The sequence below is a fragment of the Lithobates pipiens genome, unplaced genomic scaffold, assembly GCF_037356315.1.
Source record: "Lithobates pipiens isolate NorthernLeopardFrog02 unplaced genomic scaffold, aLitPip1_a1.2 Scaffold_19, whole genome shotgun sequence".
In the NCBI taxonomy this organism is placed as follows: domain Eukaryota; kingdom Metazoa; phylum Chordata; class Amphibia; order Anura; family Ranidae; genus Lithobates; species Lithobates pipiens.
In genome coordinates this window covers 13,642,008-13,665,612 of record NW_027507764.1, presented here as the reverse complement: position 1 = coordinate 13,665,612, position 23,605 = coordinate 13,642,008, and the positions used below count along the sequence as shown (strand labels likewise).

Genomic DNA, 23,605 nt, shown 5'->3' with positions numbered 1-23,605 from the left:
CTCCTGCTGCTTTGCTCCCTCTTTAACCTCTTCCTGCCTGCACCTTCTCACGCACACACCACATCCTCAGCCTTGCTTCCACGGCTCCTTTCTGGCTTCCCCTGGCCTGACTTTAACCCTTTTCGCTGACAAGGCTTTGCACCACAGGAAGAAGAAGAAGAGCAGCAGGTTGCATGTAGCGCGGGGCCTTATGCCTGCACTTGTTTACGCCTTCGCTCTCCTAGCAGGTGGCCAGCCCATGGATCTCCAGAACCTGCCTTCTGTTCCGTTGGCTACTGGAAGCTGACTGCTGGGGAGGAAGCCAGTACATCTACCCCCCTGGCTACCGGAGGACCCCTCACCTATAACAGGCACCATGCCTCACCAGTGGCTGCAGTCAAGCAACTGCTTGACTTGCCCACTAGGTAGACCTTTTCCTGTAGAGCTGCTCCATACCCCACATGTGCCGCCTTACTCACCCAACTTCTTTTCAATAGGCCTGGAGACCAACATGCATGATGCACCCCTTTCAAGGACTTCAGAGAAGGCTTAGAACACTTGATGCAACTTGACTGAGAAGTCTGGCCCATTACAGTTCAACGTGAACAATGGTCATATCCTGACCCAAACGACCACTGATTGGCTTCCCAGGATTACCTCTACAAGGTAGCAGTTCATATTGGCCTTTGAGTTGCCATCTCATCCCTTTAAATCCAAACACATCTGAATTGCACAGATTCTTTGGCTGATTAAGGTGGTAATTAAACTCACTTGTTGCCTTATCTGCATTTAATTAGCCTCAGAACCTGTGTAATTCAGATGTGTTTGGGTTTAAAGGGATGAGGTGGCAACCCTAGTTGGCCTCGTGCAAGTGCTGCCTGATCACCCGAAACCCAGCCTTCCCCTATATTTATATGACCGGTGGGTAGGCTAGATCCAAAAAAACCAGCAGCGCACGCATTACCTCTTTCCCTCCAAGCCTGGGGCAGCCGCTAACTAAAACCGCGCTCCTGTAGGCAACCTGCTGCCTACACCTTAGCCGCTTCAGGGTGCCGGTTTGACGAGGGGTCGGCTCTGTGGCTTCTCTCTGGCTTTGGCAGTCGGCGTGCGTGTTTCCCGTGCTGTCCCCCAGCCTGGAGATCGCTGTGGAATGTGTTGGCGCAAGGGCGACTAAAGAGCAGGAGTGATGGCACCAAAAGGTCTCAGGAGAGTGCTGGAAAATGGCTGGGCCGTGGAGCCTAAGCAGGATGTTGGATGGGGGCTAGCTAGGTGGGGGTTGCGCCTGGCCGTTGTTTTGCTGCTATAGGGGACTGGATGCGTGGCAATCTCCTGAGGGAGGGAGGTAGAGAGAAGAAAGTGTATTTTTGAAAGAAGGGGTGAGATTGTGTAAGTGGGCTTGTAAAAAGTGTAGGCTTGGTTGGGCAGGGGTGATTTTGTAGGAGCTAGGTGTGCAGGAGGGCTTGCAGAGAGGAAGAGCGCTTTGGGTAAAAGTGAATGTAAAAAGAGGCGTTATGGGAGAGTGACTGACCCCTGGTGGAAGAAAAGCAAAAGCCTACAGCACCTGGTATTCCCAGGCGGTCTCCCATCCAAGTACTAACCAGGCCCGACCCTGCTTAGCTTCCGAGATCAGACGAGAGCGGGCGCATTCAGGGTGGTGTGGCCGTAGGCAAAGCTCATGGTCTCTTTCAAGCTTCTTGTACTTGTCACCGGCAGCCTGGCTCCGCCTTTCCTTGACTTTACTACAATCAGCTGTGCCTTTTCACAAGCATGGCAGCACACGGCACTTTGTCGTGTCGTGTCGTCTCTCCTCTCGCTTGCTCTCCTCAAGCCCGTCCCTGCCTCCTGCTGCTTTGCTCCCTCTTTAACCTCTTCCTGCCTGCACCTTCTCACACACACACACATCCTCAGCCTTGCTTCCACGGCTCCTTTCTGGCTTCCCCTGGCCTGACTTTAACCCTTTTCGCTGACAAGGCTTTGCACCACAGGAAGAAGAAGAGCAGCAGGTTGCATGTAGCGCGGGGCCTTATGCCTGCACTTGTTTACGCCTTCGCTCTCCTAGCAGGTGGCCAGCCCATGGATCTCCAGAACCTGCCTTCTGTTCCGTTGGCTACTGGAAGCTGACTGCTGGGGAGGAAGCCAGTACATCTACCCCGCTGGCTACCGGAGGACCCCTCACCTATACCAGGCACCATGCCTCACCAGTGGCTGCAGTCAAGCAACTGCTTGACTTGCCCACTAGGTAGACCTTTTCCTCTAGAGTTGCTCCATACCCCACATGTGCCGCCTTACTCACCCAACTTCTTTTCAATAGGCCTGGAGACCAACATGCATGATGCACCCCTTTCAAGGACTTCAGAGAAGGCTTAGAACACTTGATGCAACTTGACTGAGAAGTCTGGCCCATTACAGTTCAACGTGAACAATGGTCATATCCTGACCCAAACGACCACTGATTGGCTTCCCAGGATTACCTCTACAAGGTAGCAGTTCATATTGGCCTTTGAGTTGCCATCTCATCCCTTTAAATCCAAACGCATCTGAATTGCACAGATTCTTTGGCTGATTAAGGTGGTAATTAAACTCACTTGTTGCCTTATCTGCATTTAATTAGCCTCAGAACCTGTGTAATTCAGATGTGTTTGGGTTTAAAGGGATGAGGTGGCAACCCTAGTTGGCCTCGTGCAAGTGCTGCCTGATCACCCGAAACGCAGCCTTCCCCTATATTTATATGACCGGTGGGTAGGCTAGATCCAAAAAAACCAGCAGCGCACGCATTACCTCTTTCCCTCCAAGCCTGGGGCAGCCGCTAACTAAAACCGCGCTCCTGTAGGCAACCTGCTGCCTACACCTTAGCCGCTTCAGGGTGCCGGTTTGACGAGGGGTCGGCTCTGTGGCTTCTCTCTGGCTTTGGCAGTCGGCGTGCGTGTTTCCCGTGCTGTCCCCCAGCCTGGAGATCGCTGTGGAATGTGTTGGCGCAAGGGCGACTAAAGAGCAGGAGTGATGGCACCAAAAGGTCTCAGGAGAGTGCTGGAAAATGGCTGGGCCGTGGAGCCTAAGCAGGATGTAGGATGGGGGCTAGCTAGGTGGGGGTTGCGCCTGGCCGTTGTTTTGCTGCTATAGGGGACTGGATGCGTGGCAATCTCCTGAGGGAGGGAGGTAGAGAGAAGAAAGTGTATTTTTGAAAGAAGGGGTGAGATTGTGTAAGTGGGCTTGTAAAAAGTGTAGGCTTGGTTGGGCAGGGGTGATTTTGTAGGAGCTAGGTGTGCAGGAGGGCTTGCAGAGAGGGAGAGCGCTTTGGGTAAAAGTGAATGTAAAAAGAGGCATTATGGGAGAGTGACTGACCCCTGGTGGAAGAAAAGCAAAAGCCTACAGCACCTGGTATTCCCAGGCGGTCTCCCATCCAAGTACTAACCAGGCCCGACCCTGCTTAGCTTCCGAGATCAGACGAGAGCGGGCGCATTCAGGGTGGTGTGGCCGTAGGCAAAGCTCATGGTCTCTTTCAAGCTTCTTGTACTTGTCACCGGCAGCCTGGCTCCGCCTTTCCTTGACTTTACTACAATCAGCTGTGCCTTTTCACAAGCATGGCAGCACACGGCACTTTGTCGTGTCGTCTCTCCTCTCGCTTGCTCTCCTCAAGCCCGTCCCTGCCTCCTGCTGCTTTGCTCCCTCTTTAACCTCTTCCTGCCTGCACCTTCTCACGCACACACCACATCCTCAGCCTTGCTTCCACGGCTCCTTTCTGGCTTCCCCTGGCCTGACTTTAACCCTTTTCGCTGACAAGGCTTTGCACCACAGGAAGAAGAAGAAGAGCAGCAGGTTGCATGTAGCGCGGGGCCTTATGCCTGCACTTGTTTACGCCTTCGCTCTCCTAGCAGGTGGCCAGCCCATGGATCTCCAGAACCTGCCTTCTGTTCCGTTGGCTACTGGAAGCTGACTGCTGGGGAGGAAGCCAGTACATCTACCCCCCTGGCTACCGGAGGATCCCTCACCTATACCAGGCACCATGCCTCACCAGTGGCTGCAGTCAAGCAACTGCTTGACTTGCCCACTAGGTAGACCTTTTCCTCTAGAGTTGCTCCATACCCCACATGTGCCGCCTTACTCACCCAACTTCTTTTCAATAGGCCTGGAGACCAACATGCATGATGCACCCCTTTCAAGGACTTCAGAGAAGGCTTAGAACACTTGATGCAACTTGACTGAGAAGTCTGGCCCATTACAGTTCAACGTGAACAATGGTCATATCCTGACCCAAACGACCACTGATTGGCTTCCCAGGATTACCTCTACAAGGTAGCAGTTCATATTGGCCTTTGAGTTGCCATCTCATCCCTTTAAATCCAAATGCATCTGAATTGCACAGATTCTTTGGCTGATTAAGGTGGTAATTAAACTCACTTGTTGCCTTATCTGCATTTAATTAGCCTCAGAACCTGTGTAATTCAGATGTGTTTGGGTTTAAAGGGATGAGGTGGCAACCCTAGTTGGCCTCGTGCAAGTTCTGCCTGATCACCCGAAACCCAGCCTTCCCCTATATTTATATGACCGGTGGGTAGGCTAGATCCAAAAAAACCAGCAGCGCACGCATTACCTCTTTCCCTCCAAGCCTGGGGCAGCCGCTAACTAAAACCGCGCTCCTGTAGGCAACCTGCTGCCTACACCTTAGCCGCTTCAGGGTGCCGGTTTGACGAGGGGTCGGCTCTGTGGCTTCTCTCTGGCTTTGGCAGTCGGCGTGCGTGTTTCCCGTGCTGTCCCCCAGCCTGGAGATCGCTGTGGAATGTGTTGGCGCAAGGGCGACTAAAGAGCAGGAGTGATGGCACCAAAAGGTCTCAGGAGAGTGCTGGAAAATGGCTGGGCCGTGGAGCCTAAGCAGGATGTAGGATGGGGGCTAGCTAGGTGGGGGTTGCGCCTGGCCGTTGTTTTGCTGCTATAGGGGACTGGATGCGTGGCAATCTCCTGAGGGAGGGAGGTAGAGAGAAGAAAGTGTATTTTTGAAAGAAGGGGTGAGATTGTGTAAGTGGGCTTGTAAAAAGTGTAGGCTTGGTTGGGCAGGGGTGATTTTGTAGGAGCTAGGTGTGCAGGAGGGCTTGCAGAGAGGGAGAGCGCTTTGGGTAAAAGTGAATGTAAAAAGAGGCATTATGGGAGAGTGACTGACCCCTGGTGGAAGAAAAGCAAAAGCCTACAGCACCTGGTATTCCCAGGCGGTCTCCCATCCAAGTACTAACCAGGCCCGACCCTGCTTAGCTTCCGAGATCAGACGAGAGCGGGCGCATTCAGGGTGGTGTGGCCGTAGGCAAAGCTCATGGTCTCTTTCAAGCTTCTTGTACTTGTCACCGGCAGCCTGGCTCCGCCTTTCCTTGACTTTACTACAATCAGCTGTGCCTTTTCACAAGCATGGCAGCACACGGCACTTTGTCGTGTCGTCTCTCCTCTCGCTTGCTCTCCTCAAGCCCGTCCCTGCCTCCTGCTGCTTTGCTCCCTCTTTAACCTCTTCCTGCCTGCACCTTCTCACGCACACACCACATCCTCAGCCTTGCTTCCACGGCTCCTTTCTGGCTTCCCCTGGCCTGACTTTAACCCTTTTCGCTGACAAGGCTTTGCACCACAGGAAGAAGAAGAAGAGCAGCAGGTTGCATGTAGCGCGGGGCCTTATGCCTGCACTTGTTTACGCCTTCGCTCTCCTAGCAGGTGGCCAGCCCATGGATCTCCAGAACCTGCCTTCTGTTCCGTTGGCTACTGGAAGCTGACTGCTGGGGAGGAAGCCAGTACATCTACCCCCCTGGCTACCGGAGGATCCCTCACCTATACCAGGCACCATGCCTCACCAGTGGCTGCAGTCAAGCAACTGCTTGACTTGCCCACTAGGTAGACCTTTTCCTCTAGAGTTGCTCCATACCCCACATGTGCCGCCTTACTCACCCAACTTCTTTTCAATAGGCCTGGAGACCAACATGCATGATGCACCCCTTTCAAGGACTTCAGAGAAGGCTTAGAACACTTGATGCAACTTGACTGAGAAGTCTGGCCCATTACAGTTCAACGTGAACAATGGTCATATCCTGACCCAAACGACCACTGATTGGCTTCCCAGGATTACCTCTACAAGGTAGCAGTTCATATTGGCCTTTGAGTTGCCATCTCATCCCTTTAAATCCAAATGCATCTGAATTGCACAGATTCTTTGGCTGATTAAGGTGGTAATTAAACTCACTTGTTGCCTTATCTGCATTTAATTAGCCTCAGAACCTGTGTAATTCAGATGTGTTTGGGTTTAAAGGGATGAGGTGGCAACCCTAGTTGGCCTCGTGCAAGTTCTGCCTGATCACCCGAAACCCAGCCTTCCCCTATATTTATATGACCGGTGGGTAGGCTAGATCCAAAAAAACCAGCAGCGCACGCATTACCTCTTTCCCTCCAAGCCTGGGGCAGCCGCTAACTAAAACCGCGCTCCTGTAGGCAACCTGCTGCCTACACCTTAGCCGCTTCAGGGTGCCGGTTTGACGAGGGGTCGGCTCTGTGGCTTCTCTCTGGCTTTGGCAGTCGGCGTGCGTGTTTCCCGTGCTGTCCCCCAGCCTGGAGATCGCTGTGGAATGTGTTGGCGCAAGGGCGACTAAAGAGCAGGAGTGATGGCACCAAAAGGTCTCAGGAGAGTGCTGGAAAATGGCTGGGCCGTGGAGCCTAAGCAGGATGTAGGATGGGGGCTAGCTAGGTGGGGGTTGCGCCTGGCCGTTGTTTTGCTGCTATAGGGGACTGGATGCGTGGCAATCTCCTGAGGGAGGGAGGGAGGTAGAGAGAAGAAAGTGTATTTTTGAAAGAAGGGGTGAGATTGTGTAAGTGGGCTTGTAAAAAGTGTAGGCTTGGTTGGGCAGGGGTGATTTTGTAGGAGCTAGGTGTGCAGGAGGGTTGGTTGGGCAGGGGTGATTTTGTAGGAGCTAGGTGTGCAGGAGGGCTTGCAGAGAGGGAGAGCGCTTTGGGTAAAAGTGAATGTAAAAAGAGGCATTATGGGAGAGTGACTGACCCCTGGTGGAAGAAAAGCAAAAGCCTACAGCACCTGGTATTCCCAGGCGGTCTCCCATCCAAGTACTAACCAGGCCCGACCCTGCTTAGCTTCCGAGATCAGACGAGAGCGGGCGCATTCAGGGTGGTGTGGCCATAGGCAAAGCTCATGGTCTCTTTCAAGCTTCTTGTACTTGTCACCGGCAGCCTGGCTCCGCCTTTCCTTGACTTTACTACAATCAGCTGTGCCTTTTCACAAGCATGGCAGCACACCCCACTTTGTCGTGTCGTCTCTCCTCTCGCTTGCTCTCCTCAAGCCCGTCCCTGCCTCCTGCTGCTTTGCTCTCTCTTTAACCTCTTCCTGCCTGCACCTTCTCACGCACACACATCCTCAGCCTTGCTTCCACGGCTCCTTTCTGGCTTCCCCTGGCCTGACTTTAACCCTTTTCGCTGACAAGGCTTTGCACCACAGGAAGAAGAAGAGCAGCAGGTTGCATGCAGCGCGGGGCCTTATGCCTGCACTTGTTTACGCCTTCGCTCTCCTAGCAGGTGGCCAGCCCATGGATCTCCAGAACCTGCCTTCTGTTCCGTTGGCTACTGGAAGCTGACTGCTGGGGAGGAAGCCAGTACATCTACCCCCCTGGCTACCGGAGGATCCCTCACCTATACCAGGCACCATGCCTCACCAGTGGCTGCAGTCAAGCAACTGCTTGACTTGCCCACTAGGTAGACCTTTTCCTGTAGAGCTGCTCCATACCCCACATGTGCCGCCTTACTCACCCAACTTCTTTTCAATAGGCCTGGAGACCAACATGCATGATGCACCCCTTTCAAGGACTTCAGAGAAGGCTTAGAACACTTGATGCAACTTGACTGAGAAGTCTGGCCCATTACAGTTCAACGTGAACAATGGTCATATCCTGACCCAAACGACCACTGATTGGCTTCCCAGGATTACCTCTACAAGGTAGCAGTTCATATTGGCCTTTGAGTTGCCATCTCATCCCTTTAAATCCAAACACATCTGAATTGCACAGATTCTTTGGCTGATTAAGGTGGTAATTAAACTCACTTGTTGCCTTATCTGCATTTAATTAGCCTCAGAACCTGTGTAATTCAGATGTGTTTGGGTTTAAAGGGATGAGGTGGCAACCCTAGTTGGCCTCGTGCAAGTGCTGCCTGATCACCCGAAACCCAGCCTTCCCCTATATTTATATGACCGGTGGGTAGGCTAGATCCAAAAAAACCAGCAGCGCACGCATTACCTCTTTCCCTCCAAGCCTGGGGCAGCCGCTAACTAAAACCGCGCTCCTGTAGGCAACCTGCTGCCTACACCTTAGCCGCTTCAGGGTGCCGGTTTGACGAGGGGTCGGCTCTGTGGCTTCTCTCTGGCTTTGGCAGTCGGCGTGCGTGTTTCCCATGCTGTCCCCCAGCCTGGAGATCGCTGTGGAATGTGTTGGCGCAAGGGCGACTAAAGAGCAGGAGTGATGGCACCAAAAGGTCTCAGGAGAGTGCTGGAAAATGGCTGGGCCGTGGAGCCTAAGCAGGATGTTGGATGGGGGCTAGCTAGGTGGGGGTTGCGCCTGGCCGTTGTTTTGCTGCTATAGGGGACTGGATGCGTGGCAATCTCCTGAGGGAGGGAGGTAGAGAGAAGAAAGTGTATTTTTGAAAGAAGGGGTGAGATTGTGTAAGTGGGCTTGTAAAAAGTGTAGGCTTGGTTGGGCAGGGGTGATTTTGTAGGAGCTAGGTGTGCAGGAGGGCTTGCAGAGAGGAAGAGCGCTTTGGGTAAAAGTGAATGTAAAAAGAGGCGTTATGGGAGAGTGACTGACCCCTGGTGGAAGAAAAGCAAAAGCCTACAGCACCTGGTATTCCCAGGCGGTCTCCCATCCAAGTACTAACCAGGCCCGACCCTGCTTAGCTTCCGAGATCAGACGAGAGCGGGCGCATTCAGGGTGGTGTGGCCATAGGCAAAGCTCATGGTCTCTTTCAAGCTTCTTGTACTTGTCACCGGCAGCCTGGCTCCGCCTTTCCTTGACTTTACTACAATCAGCTGTGCCTTTTCACAAGCATGGCAGCACACGGCACTTTGTCGTGTCGTCTCTCCTCTCGCTTGCTCTCCTCAAGCCCGTCCCTGCCTCCTGCTGCTTTGCTCCCTCTTTAACCTCTTCCTGCCTGCACCTTCTCACACACACACATCCTCAGCCTTGCTTCCACGGCTCCTTTCTGGCTTCCCCTGGCCTGACTTTAACCCTTTTCGCTGACAAGGCTTTGCACCACAGGAAGAAGAAGAGCAGCAGGTTGCATGTAGCGCGGGGCCTTATGCCTGCACTTGTTTACGCCTTCGCTCTCCTAGCAGGTGGCCAGCCCATGGATCTCCAGAACCTGCCTTCTGTTCCGTTGGCTACTGGAAGCTGACTGCTGGGGAGGAAGCCAGTACATCTACCCCCCTGGCTACCGGAGGACCCCTCACCTATACCAGGCACCATGCCTCACCAGTGGCTGCAGTCAAGCAACTGCTTGACTTGCCCACTAGGTAGACCTTTTCCTGTAGAGCTGCTCCATACCCCACATGTGCCGCCTTACTCACCCAACTTCTTTTCAATAGGCCTGGAGACCAACATGCATGATGCACCCCTTTCAAGGACTTCAGAGAAGGCTTAGAACACTTGATGCAACTTGACTGAGAAGTCTGGCCCATTACAGTTCAACGTGAACAATGGTCATATCCTGACCCAAACGACCACTGATTGGCTTCCCAGGATTACCTCTACAAGGTAGCAGTTCATGTTGGCCTTTGAGTTGCCATCTCATCCCTTTAAATCCAAACGCATCTGAATTGCACAGATTCTTTGGCTGATTAAGGTGGTAATTAAACTCACTTGTTGCCTTATCTGCATTTAATTAGCCTCAGAACCTGTGTAATTCAGATGTGTTTGGGTTTAAAGGGATGAGGTGGCAACCCTAGTTGGCCTCGTGCAAGTGCTGCCTGATCACCCGAAACGCAGCCTTCCCCTATATTTATATGACCGGTGGGTAGGCTAGATCCAAAAAAACCAGCAGCGCACGCATTACCTCTTTCCCTCCAAGCCTGGGGCAGCCGCTAACTAAAACCGCGCTCCTGTAGGCAACCTGCTGCCTACACCTTAGCCGCTTCAGGGTGCCGGTTTGACGAGGGGTCGGCTCTGTGGCTTCTCTCTGGCTTTGGCAGTCGGCGTGCGTGTTTCCCGTGCTGTCCCCCAGCCTGGAGATCGCTGTGGAATGTGTTGGCGCAAGGGCGACTAAAGAGCAGGAGTGATGGCACCAAAAGGTCTCAGGAGAGTGCTGGAAAATGGCTGGGCCGTGGAGCCTAAGCAGGATGTAGGATGGGGGCTAGCTAGGTGGGGGTTGCGCCTGGCCGTTGTTTTGCTGCTATAGGGGACTGGATGCGTGGCAATCTCCTGAGGGAGGGAGGTAGAGAGAAGAAAGTGTATTTTTGAAAGAAGGGGTGAGATTGTGTAAGTGGGCTTGTAAAAAGTGTAGGCTTGGTTGGGCAGGGGTGATTTTGTAGGAGCTAGGTGTGCAGGAGGGCTTGCAGAGAGGGAGAGCGCTTTGGGTAAAAGTGAATGTAAAAAGAGGCATTATGGGAGAGTGACCCCTGGTGGAAGAAAAGCAAAAGCCTACAGCACCTGGTATTCCCAGGCGGTCTCCCATCCAAGTACTAACCAAGCCCGACCCTGCTTAGCTTCCGAGATCAGACGAGAGCGGGCGCATTCAGGGTGGTGTGGCCGTAGGCGAAGCTCATGGTCTCTTTCAAGCTTCTTGTACTTGTCACCGGCAGCCTGGCTCCGCCTTTCCTTGACTTTACTACAATCAGCTGTGCCTTTTCACAAGCATGGCAGCACACGGCACTTTGTCGTGTCGTCTCTCCTCTCGCTTGCTCTCCTCAAGCCCGTCCCTGCCTCCTGCTGCTTTGCTCCCTCTTTAACCTCTTCCTGCCTGCACCTTCTCACGCACACACCACATCCTCAGCCTTGCTTCCACGGCTCCTTTCTGGCTTCCCCTGGCCTGACTTTAACCCTTTTCGCTGACAAGGCTTTGCACCACAGGAAGAAGAAGAAGAAGAGCAGCAGGTTGCATGTAGCGTGGGGCCTTATGCCTGCACTTGTTTACGCCTTCGCTCTCCTAGCAGGTGGCCAGCCCATGGATCTCCAGAACCTGCCTTCTGTTCCGTTGGCTACTGGAAGCTGACTGCTGGGGAGGAAGCCAGTACATCTACCCCCCTGGCTACCGGAGGACCCCTCACCTATACCAGGCACCATGCCTCACCAGTGGCTGCAGTCAAGCAACTGCTTGACTTGCCCACTAGGTAGACCTTTTCCTCTAGAGTTGCTCCATACCCCACATGTGCCGCCTTACTCACCCAACTTCTTTTCAATAGGCCTGGAGACCAACATGCATGATGCACCCCTTTCAAGGACTTCAGAGAAGGCTTAGAACACTTGATGCAACTTGACTGAGAAGTCTGGCCCATTACAGTTCAACGTGAACAATGGTCATATCCTGACCCAAACGACCACTGATTGGCTTCCCAGGATTACCTCTACAAGGTAGCAGTTCATATTGGCCTTTGAGTTGCCATCTCATCCCTTTAAATCCAAACGCATCTGACTTGCACAGATTCTTTGGCTGATTAAGGTGGTAATTAAACTCACTTGTTGCCTTATCTGCATTTAATTAGCCTCAGAACCTGTGTAATTCAGATGTGTTTGGGTTTAAAGGGATGAGGTGGCAACCCTAGTTGGCCTCGTGCAAGTGCTGCCTGATCACCCGAAACCCAGCCTTCCCCTATATTTATATGACCGGTGGGTAGGCTAGATCCAAAAAAACCAGCAGCGCACGCATTACCTCTTTCCCTCCAAGCCTGGGGCAGCCGCTAACTAAAACCGCGCTCCTGTAGGCAACCTGCTGCCTACACCTTAGCCGCTTCAGGGTGCCGGTTTGACGAGGGGTCGGCTCTGTGGCTTCTCTCTGGCTTTGGCAGTCGGCGTGCGTGTTTCCCGTGCTGTCCCCCAGCCTGGAGATCGCTGTGGAATGTGTTGGCGCAAGGGCGACTAAAGAGCAGGAGTGATGGCACCAAAAGGTCTCAGGAGAGTGCTGGAAAATGGCTGGGCCGTGGAGCCTAAGCAGGATGTAGGATGGGGGCTAGCTAGGTGGGGGTTGCGCCTGGCCGTTGTTTTGCTGCTATAGGGGACTGGATGCGTGGCAATCTCCTGAGGGATGGAGGTAGAGAGAAGAAAGTGTATTTTTGAAAGAAGGGGTGAGATTGTATAAGTGGGCTTGTAAAAAGTGTAGGCTTGGTTGGGCAGGGGTGATTTTGTAGGAGCTAGGTGTGCAGGAGGGCTTGCAGAGAGGGAGAGCGCTTTGGGTAAAAGTGAATGTAAAAAGAGGCGTTATGGGAGAGTGACTGACCCCTGGTGGAAGAAAAGCAAAAGCCTACAGCACCTGGTATTCCCAGGCGGTCTCCCATCCAAGTACTAACCAGGCCCGACCCTGCTTAGCTTCCGAGATCAGACGAGAGCGGGCGCATTCAGGGTGGTGTGGCCGTAGGCAAAGCTCATGGTCTCTTTCAAGCTTCTTGTACTTGTCACCGGCAGCCTGGCTCCGCCTTTCCTTGACTTTACTACAATCAGCTGTGCCTTTTCACAAGCATGGCAGCACACCCCACTTTGTCGTGTCGTCTCTCCTCTCGCTTGCTCTCCTCAAGCCCGTCCCTGCCTCCTGCTGCTTTGCTCTCTCTTTAACCTCTTCCTGCCTGCACCTTCTCACGCACACACATCCTCAGCCTTGCTTCCACGGCTCCTTTCTGGCTTCCCCTGGCCTGACTTTAACCCTTTTCGCTGACAAGGCTTTGCACCACAGGAAGAAGAAGAGCAGCAGGTTGCATGCAGCGCGGGGCCTTATGCCTGCACTTGTTTACGCCTTCGCTCTCCTAGCAGGTGGCCAGCCCATGGATCTCCAGAACCTGCCTTCTGTTCCGTTGGCTACTGGAAGCTGACTGCTGGGGAGGAAGCCAGTACATCTACCCCCCTGGCTACCGGAGGATCCCTCACCTATACCAGGCACCATGCCTCACCAGTGGCTGCAGTCAAGCAACTGCTTGACTTGCCCACTAGGTAGACCTTTTCCTGTAGAGCTGCTCCATACCCCACATGTGCCGCCTTACTCACCCAACTTCTTTTCAATAGGCCTGGAGACCAACATGCATGATGCACCCCTTTCAAGGACTTCAGAGAAGGCTTAGAACACTTGATGCAACTTGACTGAGAAGTCTGGCCCATTACAGTTCAACGTGAACAATGGTCATATCCTGACCCAAACGACCACTGATTGGCTTCCCAGGATTACCTCTACAAGGTAGCAGTTCATATTGGCCTTTGAGTTGCCATCTCATCCCTTTAAATCCAAACACATCTGAATTGCACAGATTCTTTGGCTGATTAAGGTGGTAATTAAACTCACTTGTTGCCTTATCTGCATTTAATTAGCCTCAGAACCTGTGTAATTCAGATGTGTTTGGGTTTAAAGGGATGAGGTGGCAACCCTAGTTGGCCTCATGCAAATGCTGCCTGATCACCCGAAACGCAGCCTTCCCCTATATTTATATGACCGGTGGGTAGGCTAGATCCAAAAAAACCAGCAGCGCACGCATTACCTCTTTCCCTCCAAGCCTGGGGCAGCCGCTAACTAAAACCGCGCTCCTGTAGGCAACCTGCTGCCTACACCTTAGCCGCTTCAGGGTGCCGGTTTGACGAGGGGTCGGCTCTGTGGCTTCTCTCTGGCTTTGGCAGTCGGCGTGCGTGTTTCCCGTGCTGTCCCCCAGCCTGGAGATCGCTGTGGAATGTGTTGGCGCAAGGGCGACTAAAGAGCAGGAGTGATGGCACCAAAAGGTCTCAGGAGAGTGCTGGAAAATGGCTGGGCCGTGGAGCCTAAGCAGGATGTAGGATGGGGGCTAGCTAGGTGGGGGTTGCGCCTGGCCGTTGTTTTGCTGCTATAGGGGACTGGATGCGTGGCAATCTCCTGAGGGAGGGAGGTAGAGAGAAGAAAGTGTATTTTTGAAAGAAGGGGTGAGATTGTGTAAGTGGGCTTGTAAAAAGTGTAGGCTTGGTTGGGCAGGGGTGATTTTGTAGGAGCTAGGTGTGCAGGAGGGCTTGCAGAGAGGAAGAGCGCTTTGGGTAAAAGTGAATGTAAAAAGAGGCGTTATGGGAGAGTGACTGACCCCTGGTGGAAGAAAAGCAAAAGCCTACAGCACCTGGTATTCCCAGGCGGTCTCCCATCCAAGTACTAACCAGGCCCGACCCTGCTTAGCTTCCGAGATCAGACGAGAGCGGGCGCATTCAGGGTGGTGTGGCCATAGGCAAAGCTCATGGTCTCTTTCAAGCTTCTTGTACTTGTCACCGGCAGCCTGGCTCCGCCTTTCCTTGACTTTACTACAATCAGCTGTGCCTTTTCACAAGCATGGCAGCACACCGCACTTTGTCGTGTCGTCTCTCCTCTCGCTTGCTCTCCTCAAGCCCGTCCCTGCCTCCTGCTGCTTTGCTCCCTCTTTAACCTCTTCCTGCCTGCACCTTCTCACACACACACATCCTCAGCCTTGCTTCCACGGCTCCTTTCTGGCTTCCCCTGGCCTGACTTTAACCCTTTTCGCTGACAAGGCTTTGCACCACAGGAAGAAGAAGAGCAGCAGGTTGCATGTAGCGCGGGGCCTTATGCCTGCACTTGTTTACGCCTTCGCTCTCCTAGCAGGTGGCCAGCCCATGGATCTCCAGAACCTGCCTTCTGTTCCGTTGGCTACTGGAAGCTGACTGCTGGGGAGGAAGCCAGTACATCTACCCCCCTGGCTACCGGAGGACCCCTCACCTATACCAGGCACCATGCCTCACCAGTGGCTGCAGTCAAGCAACTGCTTGACTTGCCCACTAGGTAGACCTTTTCCTGTAGAGCTGCTCCATACCCCACATGTGCCGCCTTACTCACCCAACTTCTTTTCAATAGGCCTGGAGACCAACATGCATGATGCACCCCTTTCAAGGACTTCAGAGAAGGCTTAGAACACTTGATGCAACTTGACTGAGAAGTCTGGCCCATTACAGTTCAACGTGAACAATGGTCATATCCTGACCCAAACGACCACTGATTGGCTTCCCAGGATTACCTCTACAAGGTAGCAGTTCATGTTGGCCTTTGAGTTGCCATCTCATCCCTTTAAATCCAAACGCATCTGAATTGCACAGATTCTTTGGCTGATTAAGGTGGTAATTAAACTCACTTGTTGCCTTATCTGCATTTAATTAGCCTCAGAACCTGTGTAATTCAGATGTGTTTGGGTTTAAAGGGATGAGGTGGCAACCCTAGTTGGCCTCGTGCAAGTGCTGCCTGATCACCCGAAACGCAGCCTTCCCCTATATTTATATGACCGGTGGGTAGGCTAGATCCAAAAAAACCAGCAGCGCACGCATTACCTCTTTCCCTCCAAGCCTGGGGCAGCCGCTAACTAAAACCGCGCTCCTGTAGGCAACCTGCTGCCTACACCTTAGCCGCTTCAGGGTGCCGGTTTGACGAGGGGTCGGCTCTGTGGCTTCTCTCTGGCTTTGGCAGTCGGCGTGCGTGTTTCCCGTGCTGTCCCCCAGCCTGGAGATCGCTGTGGAATGTGTTGGCGCAAGGGCGACTAAAGAGCAGGAGTGATGGCACCAAAAGGTCTCAGGAGAGTGCTGGAAAATGGCTGGGCCGTGGAGCCTAAGCAGGATGTAGGATGGGGGCTAGCTAGGTGGGGGTTGCGCCTGGCCGTTGTTTTGCTGCTATAGGGGACTGGATGCGTGGCAATCTCCTGAGGGAGGGAGGTAGAGAGAAGAAAGTGTATTTTTGAAAGAAGGGGTGAGATTGTGTAAGTGGGCTTGTAAAAAGTGTAGGCTTGGTTGGGCAGGGGTGATTTTGTAGGAGCTAGGTGTGCAGGAGGGCTTGCAGAGAGGGAGAGCGCTTTGGGTAAAAGTGAATGTAAAAAGAGGCATTATGGGAGAGTGACCCCTGGTGGAAGAAAAGCAAAAGCCTACAGCACCTGGTATTCCCAGGCGGTCTCCCATCCAAGTACTAACCAAGCCCGACCCTGCTTAGCTTCCGAGATCAGACGAGAGCGGGCGCATTCAGGGTGGTGTGGCCGTAGGCGAAGCTCATGGTCTCTTTCAAGCTTCTTGTACTTGTCACCGGCAGCCTGGCTCCGCCTTTCCTTGACTTTACTACAATCAGCTGTGCCTTTTCACAAGCATGGCAGCACACGGCACTTTGTCGTGTCGTCTCTCCTCTCGCTTGCTCTCCTCAAGCCCGTCCCTGCCTCCTGCTGCTTTGCTCCCTCTTTAACCTCTTCCTGCCTGCACCTTCTCACGCACACACCACATCCTCAGCCTTGCTTCCACGGCTCCTTTCTGGCTTCCCCTGGCCTGACTTTAACCCTTTTCGCTGACAAGGCTTTGCACCACAGGAAGAAGAAGAAGAAGAGCAGCAGGTTGCATGTAGCGTGGGGCCTTATGCCTGCACTTGTTTACGCCTTCGCTCTCCTAGCAGGTGGCCAGCCCATGGATCTCCAGAACCTGCCTTCTGTTCCGTTGGCTACTGGAAGCTGACTGCTGGGGAGGAAGCCAGTACATCTACCCCCCTGGCTACCGGAGGACCCCTCACCTATACCAGGCACCATGCCTCACCAGTGGCTGCAGTCAAGCAACTGCTTGACTTGCCCACTAGGTAGACCTTTTCCTCTAGAGTTGCTCCATACCCCACATGTGCCGCCTTACTCACCCAACTTCTTTTCAATAGGCCTGGAGACCAACATGCATGATGCACCCCTTTCAAGGACTTCAGAGAAGGCTTAGAACACTTGATGCAACTTGACTGAGAAGTCTGGCCCATTACAGTTCAACGTGAACAATGGTCATATCCTGACCCAAACGACCACTGATTGGCTTCCCAGGATTACCTCTACAAGGTAGCAGTTCATATTGGCCTTTGAGTTGCCATCTCATCCCTTTAAATCCAAACGCATCTGACTTGCACAGATTCTTTGGCTGATTAAGGTGGTAATTAAACTCACTTGTTGCCTTATCTGCATTTAATTAGCCTCAGAACCTGTGTAATTCAGATGTGTTTGGGTTTAAAGGGATGAGGTGGCAACCCTAGTTGGCCTCGTGCAAGTGCTGCCTGATCACCCGAAACCCAGCCTTCCCCTATATTTATATGACCGGTGGGTAGGCTAGATCCAAAAAAACCAGCAGCGCACGCATTACCTCTTTCCCTCCAAGCCTGGGGCAGCCGCTAACTAAAACCGCGCTCCTGTAGGCAACCTGCTGCCTACACCTTAGCCGCTTCAGGGTGCCGGTTTGACGAGGGGTCGGCTCTGTGGCTTCTCTCTGGCTTTGGCAGTCGGCGTGCGTGTTTCCCGTGCTGTCCCCCAGCCTGGAGATCGCTGTGGAATGTGTTGGCGCAAGGGCGACTAAAGAGCAGGAGTGATGGCACCAAAAGGTCTCAGGAGAGTGCTGGAAAATGGCTGGGCCGTGGAGCCTAAGCAGGATGTAGGATGGGGGCTAGCTAGGTGGGGGTTGCGCCTGGCCGTTGTTTTGCTGCTATAGGGGACTGGATGCGTGGCAATCTCCTGAGGGATGGAGGTAGAGAGAAGAAAGTGTATTTTTGAAAGAAGGGGTGAGATTGTATAAGTGGGCTTGTAAAAAGTGTAGGCTTGGTTGGGCAGGGGTGATTTTGTAGGAGCTAGGTGTGCAGGAGGGCTTGCAGAGAGGGAGAGCGCTTTGGGTAAAAGTGAATGTAAAAAGAGGCGTTATGGGAGAGTGACTGACCCCTGGTGGAAGAAAAGCAAAAGCCTACAGCACCTGGTATTCCCAGGCGGTCTCCCATCCAAGTACTAACCAGGCCCGACCCTGCTTAGCTTCCGAGATCAGACGAGAGCGGGCGCATTCAGGGTGGTGTGGCCGTAGGCAAAGCTCATGGTCTCTTTCAAGCTTCTTGTACTTGTCACCGGCAGCCTGGCTCCGCCTTTCCTTGACTTTACTACAATCAGCTGTGCCTTTTCACAAGCATGGCAGCACACCCCACTTTGTCGTGTCGTCTCTCCTCTCGCTTGCTCTCCTCAAGCCCGTCCCTGCCTCCTGCTGCTTTGCTCTCTCTTTAACCTCTTCCTGCCTGCACCTTCTCACGCACACACATCCTCAGCCTTGCTTCCACGGCTCCTTTCTGGCTTCCCCTGGCCTGACTTTAACCCTTTTCGCTGACAAGGCTTTGCACCACAGGAAGAAGAAGAGCAGCAGGTTGCATGCAGCGCGGGGCCTTATGCCTGCACTTGTTTACGCCTTCGCTCTCCTAGCAGGTGGCCAGCCCATGGATCTCCAGAACCTGCCTTCTGTTCCGTTGGCTACTGGAAGCTGACTGCTGGGGAGGAAGCCAGTACATCTACCCCCCTGGCTACCGGAGGATCCCTCACCTATACCAGGCACCATGCCTCACCAGTGGCTGCAGTCAAGCAACTGCTTGACTTGCCCACTAGGTAGACCTTTTCCTGTAGAGCTGCTCCATACCCCACATGTGCCGCCTTACTCACCCAACTTCTTTTCAATAGGCCTGGAGACCAACATGCATGATGCACCCCTTTCAAGGACTTCAGAGAAGGCTTAGAACACTTGATGCAACTTGACTGAGAAGTCTGGCCCATTACAGTTCAACGTGAACAATGGTCATATCCTGACCCAAACGACCACTGATTGGCTTCCCAGGATTACCTCTACAAGGTAGCAGTTCATATTGGCCTTTGAGTTGCCATCTCATCCCTTTAAATCCAAACACATCTGAATTGCACAGATTCTTTGGCTGATTAAGGTGGTAATTAAACTCACTTGTTGCCTTATCTGCATTTAATTAGCCTCAGAACCTGTGTAATTCAGATGTGTTTGGGTTTAAAGGGATGAGGTGGCAACCCTAGTTGGCCTCATGCAAATGCTGCCTGATCACCCGAAACGCAGCCTTCCCCTATATTTATATGACCGGTGGGTAGGCTAGATCCAAAAAAACCAGCAGCGCACGCATTACCTCTTTCCCTCCAAGCCTGGGGCAGCCGCTAACTAAAACCGCGCTCCTGTAGGCAACCTGCTGCCTACACCTTAGCCGCTTCAGGGTGCCGGTTTGACGAGGGGTCGGCTCTGTGGCTTCTCTCTGGCTTTGGCAGTCGGCGTGCGTGTTTCCCGTGCTGTCCCCCAGCCTGGAGATCGCTGTGGAATGTGTTGGCGCAAGGGCGACTAAAGAGCAGGAGTGATGGCACCAAAAGGTCTCAGGAGAGTGCTGGAAAATGGCTGGGCCGTGGAGCCTAAGCAGGATGTAGGATGGGGGCTAGCTAGGTGGGGGTTGCGCCTGGCCGTTGTTTTGCTGCTATAGGGGACTGGATGCGTGGCAATCTCCTGAGGGAGGGAGGTAGAGAGAAGAAAGTGTATTTTTGAAAGAAGGGGTGAGATTGTATAAGTGGGCTTGTAAAAAGTGTAGGCTTGGTTGGGCAGGGGTGATTTTGTAGGAGCTAGGTGTGCAGGAGGGCTTGCAGAGAGGGAGAGCGCTTTGGGTAAAAGTGAATGTAAAAAGAGGCGTTATGGGAGAGTGACTGACCCCTGGTGGAAGAAAAGCAAAAGCCTACAGCACCTGGTATTCCCAGGCGGTCTCCCATCCAAGTACTAACCAGGCCCGACCCTGCTTAGCTTCCGAGATCAGACGAGAGCGGGCGCATTCAGGGTGGTGTGGCCGTAGGCGAAGCTCATGGTCTCTTTCAAGCTTCTTGTACTTGTCACCGGCAGCCTGGCTCCGCCTTTCCTTGACTTTACTACAATCAGCTGTGCCTTTTCACAAGCATGGCAGCACACCGCACTTTGTCGTGTCGTCTCTCCTCTCGCTTGCTCTCCTCAAGCCCGTCCCTGCCTCCTGCTGCTTTGCTCCCTCTTTAACCTCTTCCTGCCTGCACCTTCTCACGCACACACCACATCCTCAGCCTTGCTTCCACGGCTCCTTTCTGGCTTCCCCTGGCCCGACTTTAACCCTTTTCGCTGACAAGGCTTTGCACCACAGGAAGAAGAAGAAGAAGAGCAGCAGGTTGCATGTAGCGCGGGGCCTTATGCCTGCACTTGTTTACGCCTTCGCTCTCCTAGCAGGTGGCCAGCCCATGGATCTCCAGAACCTGCCTTCTGTTCCGTTGGCTACTGGAAGCTGACTGCTGGGGAGGAAGCCAGTACATCTACCCCCCTGGCTACCGGAGGACCCCTCACCTATACCAGGCACCATGCCTCACCAGTGGCTGCAGTCAAGCAACTGCTTGACTTGCCCACTAGGTAGACCTTTTCCTGTAGAGCTGCTCCATACCCCACATGTGCCGCCTTACTCACCCAACTTCTTTTCAATTGGCCTGGAGACCAACATGCATGATGCACCCCTTTCAAGGACTTCAGAGAAGGCTTAGAACACTTGATGCAACTTGACTGAGAAGTCTGGCCCATTACAGTTCAACGTGAACAATGGTCATATCCTGACCCAAACGACCACTGATTGGCTTCCCAGGATTACCTCTACAAGGTAGCAGTTCATGTTGGCCTTTGAGTTGCCATCTCATCCCTTTAAATCCAAACGCATCTGAATTGCACAGATTCTTTGGCTGATTAAGGTGGTAATTAAACTCACTTGTTGCCTTATCTGCATTTAATTAGCCTCAGAACCTGTGTAATTCAGATGTGTTTGGGTTTAAAGGGATGAGGTGGCAACCCTAGTTGGCCTCGTGCAAGTTCTGCCTGATCACCCGAAACCCAGCCTTCCCCTATATTTATATGACCGGTGGGTAGGCTAGATCCAAAAAAACCAGCAGCGCACGCATTACCTCTTTCCCTCCAAGCCTGGGGCAGCCGCTAACTAAAACCGCGCTCCTGTAGGCAACCTGCTGCCTACACCTTAGCCGCTTCAGGGTGCCGGTTTGACGAGGGGTCGGCTCTGTGGCTTCTCTCTGGCTTTGGCAGTCGGCGTGCGTGTTTCCCGTGCTGTCCCCCAGCCTGGAGATCGCTGTGGAATGTGTTGGCGCAAGGGCGACTAAAGAGCAGGAGTGATGGCACCAAAAGGTCTCAGGAGAGTGCTGGAAAATGGCTGGGCCGTGGAGCCTAAGCAGGATGTAGGATGGGGGCTAGCTAGGTGGGGGTTGCGCCTGGCCGTTGTTTTGCTGCTATAGGGGACTGGATGCGTGGCAATCTCCTGAGGGAGGGAGGTAGAGAGAAGAAAGTGTATTTTTGAAAGAAGGGGTGAGATTGTATAAGTGGGCTTGTAAAAAGTGTAGGCTTGGTTGGGCAGGGGTGATTTTGTAGGAGCTAGGTGTGCAGGAGGGCTTGCAGAGAGGGAGAGCGCTTTGGGTAAAAGTGAATGTAAAAAGAGGCGTTATGGGAGAGTGACTGACCCCTGGTGGAAGAAAAGCAAAAGCCTACAGCACCTGGTATTCCCAGGCGGTCTCCCATCCAAGTACTAACCAGGCCCGACCCTGCTTAGCTTCCGAGATCAGACGAGAGCGGGCGCATTCAGGGTGGTGTGGCCGTAGGCGAAGCTCATGGTCTCTTTCAAGCTTCTTGTACTTGTCACCGGCAGCCTGGCTCCGCCTTTCCTTGACTTTACTACAATCAGCTGTGCCTTTTCACAAGCATGGCAGCACACCGCACTTTGTCGTGTCGTCTCTCCTCTCGCTTGCTCTCCTCAAGCCCGTCCCTGCCTCCTGCTGCTTTGCTCCCTCTTTAACCTCTTCCTGCCTGCACCTTCTCACACACACACATCCTCAGCCTTGCTTCCACGGCTCCTTTCTGGCTTCCCCTGGCCTGACTTTAACCCTTTTCGCTGACAAGGCTTTGCACCACAGGAAGAAGAAGAGCAGCAGGTTGCATGTAGCGCGGGGCCTTATGCCTGCACTTGTTTACGCCTTCGCTCTCCTAGCAGGTGGCCAGCCCATGGATCTCCAGAACCTGCCTTCTGTTCCGTTGGCTACTGGAAGCTGACTGCTGGGGAGGAAGCCAGTACATCTACCCCGCTGGCTACCGGAGGACCCCTCACCTATACCAGGCACCATGCCTCACCAGTGGCTGCAGTCAAGCAACTGCTTGACTTGCCCACTAGGTAGACCTTTTCCTCTAGAGTTGCTCCATACCCCACATGTGCCGCCTTACTCACCCAACTTCTTTTCAATAGGCCTGGAGACCAACATGCATGATGCACCCCTTTCAAGGACTTCAGAGAAGGCTTAGAACACTTGATGCAACTTGACTGAGAAGTCTGGCCCATTACAGTTCAACGTGAACAATGGTCATATCCTGACCCAAACGACCACTGATTGGCTTCCCAGGATTACCTCTACAAGGTAGCAGTTCATATTGGCCTTTGAGTTGCCATCTCATCCCTTTAAATCCAAACACATCTGAATTGCACAGATTCTTTGGCTGATTAAGGTGGTAATTAAACTCACTTGTTGCCTTATCTGCATTTAATTAGCCTCAGAACCTGTGTAATTCAGATGTGTTTGGGTTTAAAGGGATGAGGTGGCAACCCTAGTTGGCCTCGTGCAAATGCTGCCTGATCACCCGAAACGCAGCCTTCCCCTATATTTATATGACCGGTGGGTAGGCTAGATCCAAAAAAACCAGCAGCGCACGCATTACCTCTTTCCCTCCAAGCCTGGGGCAGCCGCTAACTAAAACCGCGCTCCTGTAGGCAACCTGCTGCCTACACCTTAGCCGCTTCAGGGTGCCGGTTTGACGAGGGGTCGGCTCTGTGGCTTCTCTCTGGCTTTGGCAGTCGGCGTGCGTGTTTCCCGTGCTGTCCCCCAGCCTGGAGATCGCTGTGGAATGTGTTGGCGCAAGGGCGACTAAAGAGCAGGAGTGATGGCACCAAAAGGTCTCAGGAGAGTGCTGGAAAATGGCTGGGCCGTGGAGCCTAAGCAGGATGTAGGATGGGGGCTAGCTAGGTGGGGGTTGTGCCTGGCCGTTGTTTTGCTGCTATAGGGGACTGGATGCGTGGCAATCTCCTGAGGGAGGGAGGTAGAGAGAAGAAAGTGTATTTTTGAAAGAAGGGGTGAGATTGTGTAAGTGGGCTTGTAAAAAGTGTAGGCTTGGTTGGGCAGGGGTGATTTTGTAGGAGCTAGGTGTGCAGGAGGGCTTGCAGAGAGGGAGAGCGCTTTGGGTAAAAGTGAATGTAAAAAGAGGCATTATGGGAGAGTGACTGACCCCTGGTGGAAGAAAAGCAAAAGCCTACAGCACCTGGTATTCCCAGGCGGTCTCCCATCCAAGTACTAACCAGGCCCGACCCTGCTTAGCTTCCGAGATCAGACGAGAGCGGGTGCATTCAGGGTGGTGTGGCTGTAGGCAAAGCTCATGGTCTCTTTCAAGCTTCTTGTACTTGTCACCGGCAGCCTGGCTCCGCCTTTCCTTGACTTTACTACAATCAGCTGTGCCTTTTCACAAGCATGGCAGCACACGGCACTTTGTCGTGTCGTCTCTCCTCTCGCTTGCTCTCCTCAAGCCCGTCCCTGCCTCCTGCTGCTTTGCTCCCT

General features: G+C 53.2%; 13 non-coding genes across 13 annotated transcripts; all 13 read right to left on the bottom strand.

Annotated features, from left to right (window-relative positions):
• Positions 1-1,528: 1,528 nt before the first annotated feature.
• Positions 1,529-1,647, bottom strand: LOC143998694 (5S ribosomal RNA). Its single transcript, XR_013277946.1, has one exon. It is a non-coding gene; the product is annotated as a 5S ribosomal RNA (ribosomal RNA).
• Positions 1,648-3,342: 1,695 nt separating this feature from the next.
• LOC143998682 (5S ribosomal RNA) lies at positions 3,343-3,461 on the bottom strand. Its single transcript, XR_013277945.1, has one exon. It is a non-coding gene; the product is annotated as a 5S ribosomal RNA (ribosomal RNA).
• Positions 3,462-5,155: 1,694 nt separating this feature from the next.
• LOC143998670 (5S ribosomal RNA) lies at positions 5,156-5,274 on the bottom strand. Its single transcript, XR_013277944.1, has one exon. It is a non-coding gene; the product is annotated as a 5S ribosomal RNA (ribosomal RNA).
• A 1,744-nt stretch (positions 5,275-7,018) lies between these two features.
• Positions 7,019-7,137, bottom strand: LOC143999587 (5S ribosomal RNA). Its single transcript, XR_013278055.1, has one exon. It is a non-coding gene; the product is annotated as a 5S ribosomal RNA (ribosomal RNA).
• Positions 7,138-8,825: 1,688 nt separating this feature from the next.
• Positions 8,826-8,944, bottom strand: LOC143999586 (5S ribosomal RNA). The gene has a single exon (XR_013278054.1). It is a non-coding gene; the product is annotated as a 5S ribosomal RNA (ribosomal RNA).
• Positions 8,945-10,628: 1,684 nt separating this feature from the next.
• Positions 10,629-10,747, bottom strand: LOC143999600 (5S ribosomal RNA). Its single transcript, XR_013278067.1, has one exon. It is a non-coding gene; the product is annotated as a 5S ribosomal RNA (ribosomal RNA).
• A 1,697-nt stretch (positions 10,748-12,444) lies between these two features.
• LOC143998657 (5S ribosomal RNA) lies at positions 12,445-12,563 on the bottom strand. Its single transcript, XR_013277943.1, has one exon. It is a non-coding gene; the product is annotated as a 5S ribosomal RNA (ribosomal RNA).
• Positions 12,564-14,251: 1,688 nt separating this feature from the next.
• LOC143999585 (5S ribosomal RNA) lies at positions 14,252-14,370 on the bottom strand. Its single transcript, XR_013278053.1, has one exon. It is a non-coding gene; the product is annotated as a 5S ribosomal RNA (ribosomal RNA).
• A 1,684-nt stretch (positions 14,371-16,054) lies between these two features.
• LOC143999599 (5S ribosomal RNA) lies at positions 16,055-16,173 on the bottom strand. Its single transcript, XR_013278066.1, has one exon. It is a non-coding gene; the product is annotated as a 5S ribosomal RNA (ribosomal RNA).
• A 1,697-nt stretch (positions 16,174-17,870) lies between these two features.
• LOC143998645 (5S ribosomal RNA) lies at positions 17,871-17,989 on the bottom strand. Its single transcript, XR_013277942.1, has one exon. It is a non-coding gene; the product is annotated as a 5S ribosomal RNA (ribosomal RNA).
• Positions 17,990-19,677: 1,688 nt separating this feature from the next.
• LOC143998633 (5S ribosomal RNA) lies at positions 19,678-19,796 on the bottom strand. Its single transcript, XR_013277941.1, has one exon. It is a non-coding gene; the product is annotated as a 5S ribosomal RNA (ribosomal RNA).
• A 1,697-nt stretch (positions 19,797-21,493) lies between these two features.
• LOC143998621 (5S ribosomal RNA) lies at positions 21,494-21,612 on the bottom strand. Its single transcript, XR_013277940.1, has one exon. It is a non-coding gene; the product is annotated as a 5S ribosomal RNA (ribosomal RNA).
• A 1,688-nt stretch (positions 21,613-23,300) lies between these two features.
• Positions 23,301-23,419, bottom strand: LOC144000075 (5S ribosomal RNA). Its single transcript, XR_013278205.1, has one exon. It is a non-coding gene; the product is annotated as a 5S ribosomal RNA (ribosomal RNA).
• Between the last annotated feature and the right edge of the window lie 186 nt (positions 23,420-23,605).